The 8,964-nt window shown below is 41.5% G+C and overlaps 1 long non-coding RNA gene across 1 annotated transcript; it reads left to right on the top strand.

Annotated features, from left to right (window-relative positions):
• Window positions 1–7,169: 7,169 nt before the first annotated feature.
• Window positions 7,170–8,135, top strand: LOC123103867 (uncharacterized). Its single transcript, XR_006450018.1, has 3 exons — window positions 7,170–7,613; window positions 7,717–7,755; window positions 7,860–8,135. It is a non-coding gene; the product is annotated as an uncharacterized lncRNA (long non-coding RNA).
• Window positions 8,136–8,964: the final 829 nt, after the last annotated feature.

The raw sequence follows: 8,964 nt of genomic DNA, 5'->3' as shown, positions 1-8,964 counted from the left end.
CCTGATTTGTCCGAAATGACCCTGGGTCACTAAGGAACTGACACGTGTTCCAACGGTCAGATTTCAAACACACACGGCAACTTTACTTGAGCTACAAGCAAAGCTAACTTATCCAGCTCTAGATAAGATTTGCTCTCATTGTCTTCGCTCGAAGACATAGGATTTTGGTTAAGCATCACTTCAGTCATTCTGACTGGTTTACTTGGACCCCACTTAATAGTATGGTGGTTCCTATGACTCAACAAAGAAGAAAACGAAACAACAAAACAACTAAGTCTTCGTGCTCCATAGTCTTCACACAATGTCTTCTCTTGTCATAGACTTCAATGTGAATACCTTCACATACCACCTTTGTCTTCAATGTCTTAATACATTTTTAGGGGTCATCTCCGGTAGGTAAACCGAATCAGTGAGGGACTACTACATGTGTTATCCTGCAATTCTCACAAACACATTAGTCCCTCAACCAGGTTTGTCATCAATACTCCAAAACCAACTAGGGGTGGCACTAGATGCACTTACAAATCTATTATTCATGCATCTTGTACAATCAGGGATGCATCTTCCCTCATATGCATCTTGATTGTGAAGCCATTACTGGACTGCCATGCCTTGAAGAAGCCCTTGACTGATTTCGTGATGCGGGTCTGCTCAACTTTGTGACTGCCAAGGAACACTGGAATGAAGAACTTCTGCTTCAATTCTATGCTACCCTCCACATTCGTGGATACAACAGGGATCCAAAGATTTGGATCCTTGAGTGGATGACAGGAGATGTTCATCATGAAGCTAAAGCCCAAGACATCATTGAGCTTACAGCCCTGCCCACTCCTGGCGAATATTATGAACCAGGTTGTCAACAACACCAGAATGCTTTGGAGAGCATTTTCCAGAAGCCAGAACCCAACATGAGTCAAATGATGAGCATGATGAAGCCTTTGCCATGCGACGCTGAATACCCAACCGAATTCTTTGTTGAAGACCTAGAGTATCTGCCCCGCACCATTTACCATATCATTAGAAAGACTCCATGGCCTGTCAAAGGACATTCATCTACAGCAAAGCTTGAAGGAGCAATGAAGACTTTGGTTTTCTATATCTTCAATGGCATAAGCTTCAATGCTCAAGACTTCTTCATCAGGCAGTTGGTTGCATCTGGCTCCGACATCTTTGGTCTGAAGTTCTATGCTCCATGGGTATTCTTGCTAGAGGTTGATCTGTCTGTTGAAGCTATTTACCCAAAGCCTGCAAAGGATCCAATTTATCTTCACAATGTTGATCATCAAAGCTTCACCCAGCCCATTGAAGGAGTTCAGGCAGTCTCTCATGTTTATCCCTTGGCTGGAAACACACGTGCCCCTCGTGCCCAAACTGAAGCCACTGGAAGCACCATTGCCCAAAGGCCTCGGAAGCGATCTCGTGTTCTCAATGACCGAGAGCTTCTCGTCGCTCTACGTCAGAAACAGGATAAGCATCATGACTGGCTTAAGCGTCAGATGCAAAGCCTCTTGGTGGATGTCAATCGCATTTGCAATCTTGCCACCAAGAATGCCTTTGTTACACATGAAAACCATCGAAGGTCCTGGAAGAGTTTGACTTTGCTCACTGCCGAAGAAGATCTTCAAGACGATGGCTTCACAGAAAGATTCAAGTTTGACTCCACTCCTCCAAGGAATGCTCACTTGCGTCGGACTCCCTCCCTTGAAGACTCTGACTATTCTTCCTCAGCTGCAATGGTGAATGCCAGAGTTATCGATGATCAAGACGATGCCACTTCACCACCTCCACCTTCAGCACGTATCGACACTGCACCAAGTTCTTCTGCACCACCGGACCTCAACGACGACCCTGCTGCTTCGCCTCCTCCTCATGGGAATGAGTAGAAGCTCTATGTCTCCAAACCTTTTTTGTCATTACTGACAAAAGGGGGAGAAACATATGAGTTGATAGTCTTCAAGCGGGTCCATATGGGTGGTTGCTTTACTTTTTGCTACATTTGCCAAGTGCTTACAACTCTCGCTTTTGAAACATTTGGTGTTTTTTGAGTTGTAACACTTAAACTTGATGGTTGTCTGCTACCTTTTTCGACACTATGTGATGCGATGATAAATTCCGCATGTGCGACGATAATTCCGATCGAAGTCATTTTGCAGACGTGCATTTTTCATTATGCATGTCATTATCTTTGTTATATCATTTCATGCATGATGAATTGTCTTCATAAGTAGAAGAGGAGCTCCGCAAGTACAACCTGCCATGTGCATTTGCATACAAAAGCAAAATACTTTTATGCATATCTTCAGGGGGAGCCCTTCTGCTACTTACGAAGACAATACTTAAATCCTTTACAATTTCACATACTTTTATCCCCGTTGAAAACTTCAACCAGTTTGTCATGAATCACCAAAAAGGGGGAGATTGTAAGTGCATCTAGTGCCACCCCTAGTCGGTTTTGGAGTATTGACGACAAACCTGGTTGAGGGACTAATGTGTTTGTGAGAATTGCAGGATAACACAGGTAGAAGTCCCTCATTGATTCGGTTTTCCTACCGGAGATGACCCCTAAAAATGTATGAAGACATTGAAGACAAAGGTGGTATGTGAAGACATTCACATTGAAGACTATGACAAGAGAAGACATCGCGTGAAGACTATGGAGCGCGAAGACGTAGTTGTTTCGTCATTCTTTTTCTTCTTTGTTGAGTCATAGGAACCACCGTGCTGTTAAGTGGGGTCCAAGTGAACCAGCCAGAATGACTGAAGTGATGCTTAACCAAAATCCTATGTCTTCGAGCGAAGACAATGAGAGCAAATCTTATCTAGAGTTGGATAAGTCAGCTTTGCTTGTAGCCCAAGTAAAGTTGCCATGTGTGTGTTTGAAATCTGACCGTTGAAACACGTGTTAGTTCCTTAGTGACCCACGGTCATTTCGGACAAATCAGGTCGGGTTGCCTAGTGGCTATAAATAGCCCACCCCTTACACCATAAATTGGTTGGCTGCTTAGAGTTAGTGCACGGCTTTTGTCGTTTGAGAGCAACCCACCTCGAAGCCTTTGAGAGAGAAATCCTTGCGAGGACAAAGCCCTAAACACCCAGAGCCAAAGAGTGTTAGGCATCACTAAAGTCTTCCTGTCTGTGTGATCTGAAGACTTGTTACACTTGAGGACCGTGAATCCTCCAGCCGGTTAGGCGTCGCGTTATGAGCATCCAAGAGTCATTGTGGATCGCCGGTGAACGAAGTCTGTGAAGGTTTGGAAGTCTACCTTGAAGACTTACCAGAGTGATTGGGCGAGGACTGGGTGTCCTTAGCTCAAGGGGAATAAGGTGAAGACACGGTCTTTAGAGTTAAATCTCAGCCTCCCTAACCAGACATACAGTTGTCACAGCAACTGGAACTGGTCCAATAAATCATTGTCTTCACCGAGCCACTGGTTCTATCCTTCCCATCTCTTTATTTACAGTTGGTCCTTGTGAAGTCATTGCTTGTTTGTATTATCTATTTGTCTTCACTGTGTGACTGCTTGTTCTGATTGGCTTCATACTGTCTTCCATCCTGATCCATATTGCCTAGCTGCTATTAGTTTGTGTGCTTTCACTTCATTGGATACTTGACTATGGCTTGCCTAGTGTAGTCAACCTTCTGCTGCATGTTAATAGGTTCATTTCTATCGATTGTCTTTGAAACTTCCATGTTTTGAAGACTTTCATAAAAATCGCCTATTCACCCCCCTCTAGTCGATCACTAGCACTTTCAATTGGTATCAGAGCAAGGTACTCTCTTGTTCTGTGTGATTCGGTTTAACCACCTGGAGTTTTAGCTATGTTGACTACAGGGATAACCACTTCGCTTTACCTAGTTGCTTTATTACATTTTTTCTTTCAAAATAACATATGTTTATTAAGTAAATGCAGTGCGACTTTACATTTGGATATCAAATGGCATGTGCCCATTTGGATTTATTTTGTTGTTTCCCTGTAGTCAACTGTAACATGTTACGTTTATATGCAACTGTAGTTTCTAAATTGCATCGTTTTGTCCATATTTATTGTATTTAAAAGGGCACTTATTCCTAGAATTAGTATATGTATTCACTTCTTAATTTTCTGCTGTTGCCTTGCGTATTTTGCTCCTGCAGCTTCTCATATTTGGCTCTTTGGAAAGTTTGGACATTGATGACTTGCGCTTAAACACCAACTATTCTGGAGGTTATCATCCGTTATGTTTCCTTTCTCTGTAAGAAAATCTGTCATTCCATTACTCAAGAAGCAGCTAGTAATCATATTGAAAGTTGTGACAGGCTATTCTTCCATTACTTAATAGATGCTTTGTGGCCCACCCCTCAATTTGTTATAATAATTGGTAGTTGTGCCATGAGGATATTTTTTGTTTGCTTTTGGTGTGACAAAATATTAATATGCTGAGTAAGCAGGTGTGCCGAAACCAAGCTAATCCACTACTGGTGTCTTGTGCTTGAAAACAGTTTAGTCTTCATAAAAATAACAAGCTTTTTATGTAGCCGCAGCGCTTTGAGCTACTCTTGGCAAACCATCTACAGAACAGCTGTTTTTTTTGTGACTGGATGTTCTCGCGGGCCACTCCTTGGATTTGAGTACCTTGATCCGAAATTCTGCATTCAGAGGTTCAGTTTCCTGTATATCTATGTTTTATATTTGTTCTGTTGGAAAATTCATCTTGAACTCCTTTTTAATTTAGAGCTGGTGTCCCCGGCTTGGAGGAACATAGAGACCGTTTGCCCACCTCGGCTACTTGCATGAACCTTCTTAAGCTCCCTCCTTACAGAACACCAGTAAACCATACTAACCACATTTTACGTTTGGCACGCTAGTTCTTTTACATTCTACCTGCTCATTGATTTGCTTCAACATGACAAACTCTCTTCCTGGTTGTGTTGAACAGCAAGGAGCAGTTGCAAACCAAACTGTTGTATGCAATAAACTCGGAAGCCGGTTTCGATCTGAGCTAATTGCATTGTGGATTCGGACATTGTGCACAGTGTAGATAGTTGCTAGATAATAGCTTAAAGGCAACCAAGACCGAAGCACCTACGATTTGGGCCCAATTTGAAGCCCAACAAACAATGGGCAGACATCTTAGGGTGGCTGGGGAATCAGAGGCGGTGCCTGCAACAGCTTAGCAGCCATGACAAGGCCCACCGGCGGAGACAGTGGTAAAGGCAAGCAAGCTTAGATGCTGTTGTAAGCAGCCATGAACATGTACATCTACCTATCTATATATATATATATATATATATATATATATATATATATATATATACGGCTGCGCTATTCTGAGCGTGCGCGCATTTTTAGTTAATCTACGCGCCGGCTGCTGCTCCTAATCACGCGCGGCTGTGCGGGTCGCGGAGAAGGAAGATTTTGAGGGTAATGGCATGTGAAAAATAAAGTAACGCACTTTATTTCTATTACCATGTGTTGCTCTGATCTTGCGTCACTATTGATTGCTAGTAATATAGTAAGTACGGATGGTAATGGACCTAGTTTTCTTACCGGATGTAAAACAGTGACTACTCATTGCTAGTAATATAGTAAGTATGAATGGTAATGGACCTAATTCTTTTACCGGCAGCGAGATGTGAAGGATTCATCCATAATCATTGTCAGTAATAGATTAATTGTAGGTAGTAATAGACATAGGTTTTTTTTACCGACAATAAGACAACGATGTTACACATAGAGCAGTTTTGGTCGTAAGTGTTACGATCGATTTTTTTCCCACGTCGCCCACGCACTTCGACCTGGTTAGCGCATCGGCCTAATTAGCGCATACTGGTTGGCTCACTCGAAGCGGCCGGAGCGTAGGACAGGGTAAACTAAGTAAGGCACATAGTAATGCTCCAATGAAAACTATTGCGAGGATGTTTCTTCTAGTAAATGCTTGAGAACAAAATCAAACTAGTAAAAGAATTTAGTTCTAGTAATAAGAGACGCCCAATGCTAGATCTGGAAAACCATTATTATGTATAGATGTATATCATGTTGATTGTTCTTAGTAGTCGTTTCAGTTATTGTATTAATGATAAGTAATTTATTTTATAAAACAATTTACTAGAATGTACGCATATAATTGTCATATTTACTACTTCGAGTGAAGTGTTTACTACCATCCATTTTACAATTTATAGATAACATATTACAGACTGCTTGTCACGAAGATCATGCAATCTAATTATTTTAAATCTAATACCAGTACGTGTGGAGGTCAAATTGTAGTGAAAGATTACGTCATATACCAGCACTTTATTATTTTACCATAAAAGCATGGTAATTCACTAATTAATGAAGTGGAGAATCTGAGTAGTAATTCAATTACTGTGGTGTACTACTTCTGCTTAGTAATTTACGATCAAAATAGATCATGGTGCATGCAGGTCATTCTGCTTTCTCTCGGTCGGCTCAGGATTACACTTGCTAACCGCTTAGGTGCGCTTAGAGGGTGCAGCGCGTAGAATAAGGTGATCTGCGCTCAGGCACAGTTTAGCAAAGCTATATATATATATATATATATATATATATATATATATATATATATATATATATATATATATATATACACTAATTACAGACTCCCAAGAAATTACCACATTAATTAGATTTTACGGACCGTTCATCTGGTGGGACCGAGTTATTACGGTGTAGATTAACCCACATATTCTATCAATTACTATACCAGAGAAGAAAAAAATAGGCAAAGAATCGCATGAAGCAGTTTAGATCTAAAGCAACAAGAAAAAAAAAAGAGATATGGAATAGCATCGAACGGTTTAGATACGCAATTGTTTACATAAAAAAGAAAAAAAAGTTGAGCCATAGGATCGCACATGCCCGTACAAGGAGTTTGGAAGGAACCGTCATGCGCAGGCCTTCCATCAATAAAAATATTGAAACTAGAATACCATCGTGGCCAATGGATTTTCCTCGCTAGGTCCCGTGTAGACGTGCAATCAAGCCCTAAAAATCTACTATTACGTATAGAGACTGGGAAGCCTCTTCAATCGGCCAAGGAAAAAAATTGCTCCACGGTCTTTTGCTCTTCCCGTGACAAAACAACTGGAAGCAAATTTTACTCCATGTATCCCTATCAATCTGGACAACAAATTCACGCCGCCACCATCGGTTCTCTTTTTGTTTTCCCAGCACGTTGCCCCACCTCCATCCATCCTTGAGGCCGCCGGTCGCGCCATGACGACGGCACGACAAAATATCGCTGACGATTTCCACCACACAAAGCGCTATGGCCGATCTGCAGCATGGCATCGTTGCAGGACGGATCCCAGCCTCATCCGCTCCTCTAATTTTGCCATGTTCTTGATCTAGGGGACCGTCGTCCCTGAGCATGGCGTTGTTGTAGGATAGATCCCAGCCTTACCTGCACCTCTAATTCTACTATGTTCTTGATCTAGGAGACCGTCGTCCCAGCCGCATAGGAGTTGGAGGTGTTGTTGACTAAGTTCCTTGCATGTACACGAGAGCATGGGTGATGGTGGTACTCCTTGGCACATGGGGTAGTGGTCCTGAAGGCCAGATGCAAGTCGTTATGCTCATAGTCTCACAAACAACGCAAAGCCACACAGGTACATATGTCGTTCCTTCAATAGGCCTTTCGATTTCTTTTGATCACTCTAAGGCATGTAATCTCTACATATTTGTAACTTTGATTCATCTTTTCCTTTTTAGGTACTTATCACCCTGGAGGAGACATTATATATTTAATTGGTGTGCACTGTAAATACCTACGAGTTGTTCTTCTCCTATCCCCTGAATTTTATAATCACTTTTCTATTTGGTCTCAAACCAATATTTGATTTCTTTTCATCCAGGATTTTTCTGCCATGTGCCATGTCTTGGATTTCACATAGATGAACAAGAGTCAATTCTTGAGCGAGATGCCCAGCTGCAGGTGGTTGTTTGACCAGTTGTGAGATGTTTCATCAGGCACCTAATGGATGTTTGTGTTGTTCGCATGTTCCACTGTATATCCAGGTCGTATGGTCGAGAGCCGAGAAAGAGGCAGTAGGATGGTTGGTCCAACCTTATTGAGAAAATTCTGAGCATGTGATCATTGTTCAGATTTCCCTCGCTTAACAATTATCACCATCGTCTGCACTAGGTTAGTGAGAAGCTTCCTTTTGGAAATTTCCTCTTCTAGCTTTGTGACTTTAAAAAAATGAGAATGATAGATTATACAATTTCTATTTCTTTGAGAGTAAATTGGCATACAAGGACACCCTTGATGTACTGTTTTCTTTTATTTTTCTTACTGAAGTCAGGAATTGTGGTACCTTATTTAAGTGGTTTGGATAGAAGACGTTATGTGTCCTGGGCACTAGAGTGGAAAGCATTGCTTCTCTTTTCATGTCTTTTAGAGTAGTGGAGCCTGCCCCGAAAGAGGAGAAGGTGTGCCATGTTGAGATGGTGCCTTAATACATTAAAATTCAATGTTTGGTTCTGAATTTTGTTTGAACTTAATTAGAACTAGGTTGTGCTGATGTTTTCCACTTCAAGTATTAAAGAGGTATGAATTTCTTGCTGTTTTGTGAGGCTTGGTCGTCCAGCTCATTGTACCCAATAACGAGTGTGTCAAGTAGAATAGTTTCTGATGCTGCTGGATTAACACATAAATCTGTTGGTTTCATCTCTTTGATAGCATGAGGAGCCTATATAGTATTATCAAGCGCTTTTGTTAGATCAATTGTTGTTCAGTACTTCCAATTCATTGTCTTATTTTATCTCTTTGTTGTGTTCCCCGTAAAGAAATCTCCAGTATATTTGCATGGATTGTCTGATAAAAAGTCAACCAGTGATCTATGGTTGGATGTTCGCCGTAGTCACCAGCCGACCAGCGTCGATCAATCAACACCCGCTTCTGCATCGTTCATACAAGGTCAGGACTCATATAGGTATGTAAAGGCACATGTACGTCCA

The sequence above is a fragment of the Triticum aestivum genome, chromosome 1A (genome assembly GCF_018294505.1).
Source record: "Triticum aestivum cultivar Chinese Spring chromosome 1A, IWGSC CS RefSeq v2.1, whole genome shotgun sequence".
NCBI lineage: Eukaryota > Viridiplantae > Streptophyta > Magnoliopsida > Poales > Poaceae > Triticum > Triticum aestivum.
This window is presented reverse-complemented; position numbering and strand designations above follow the sequence as displayed.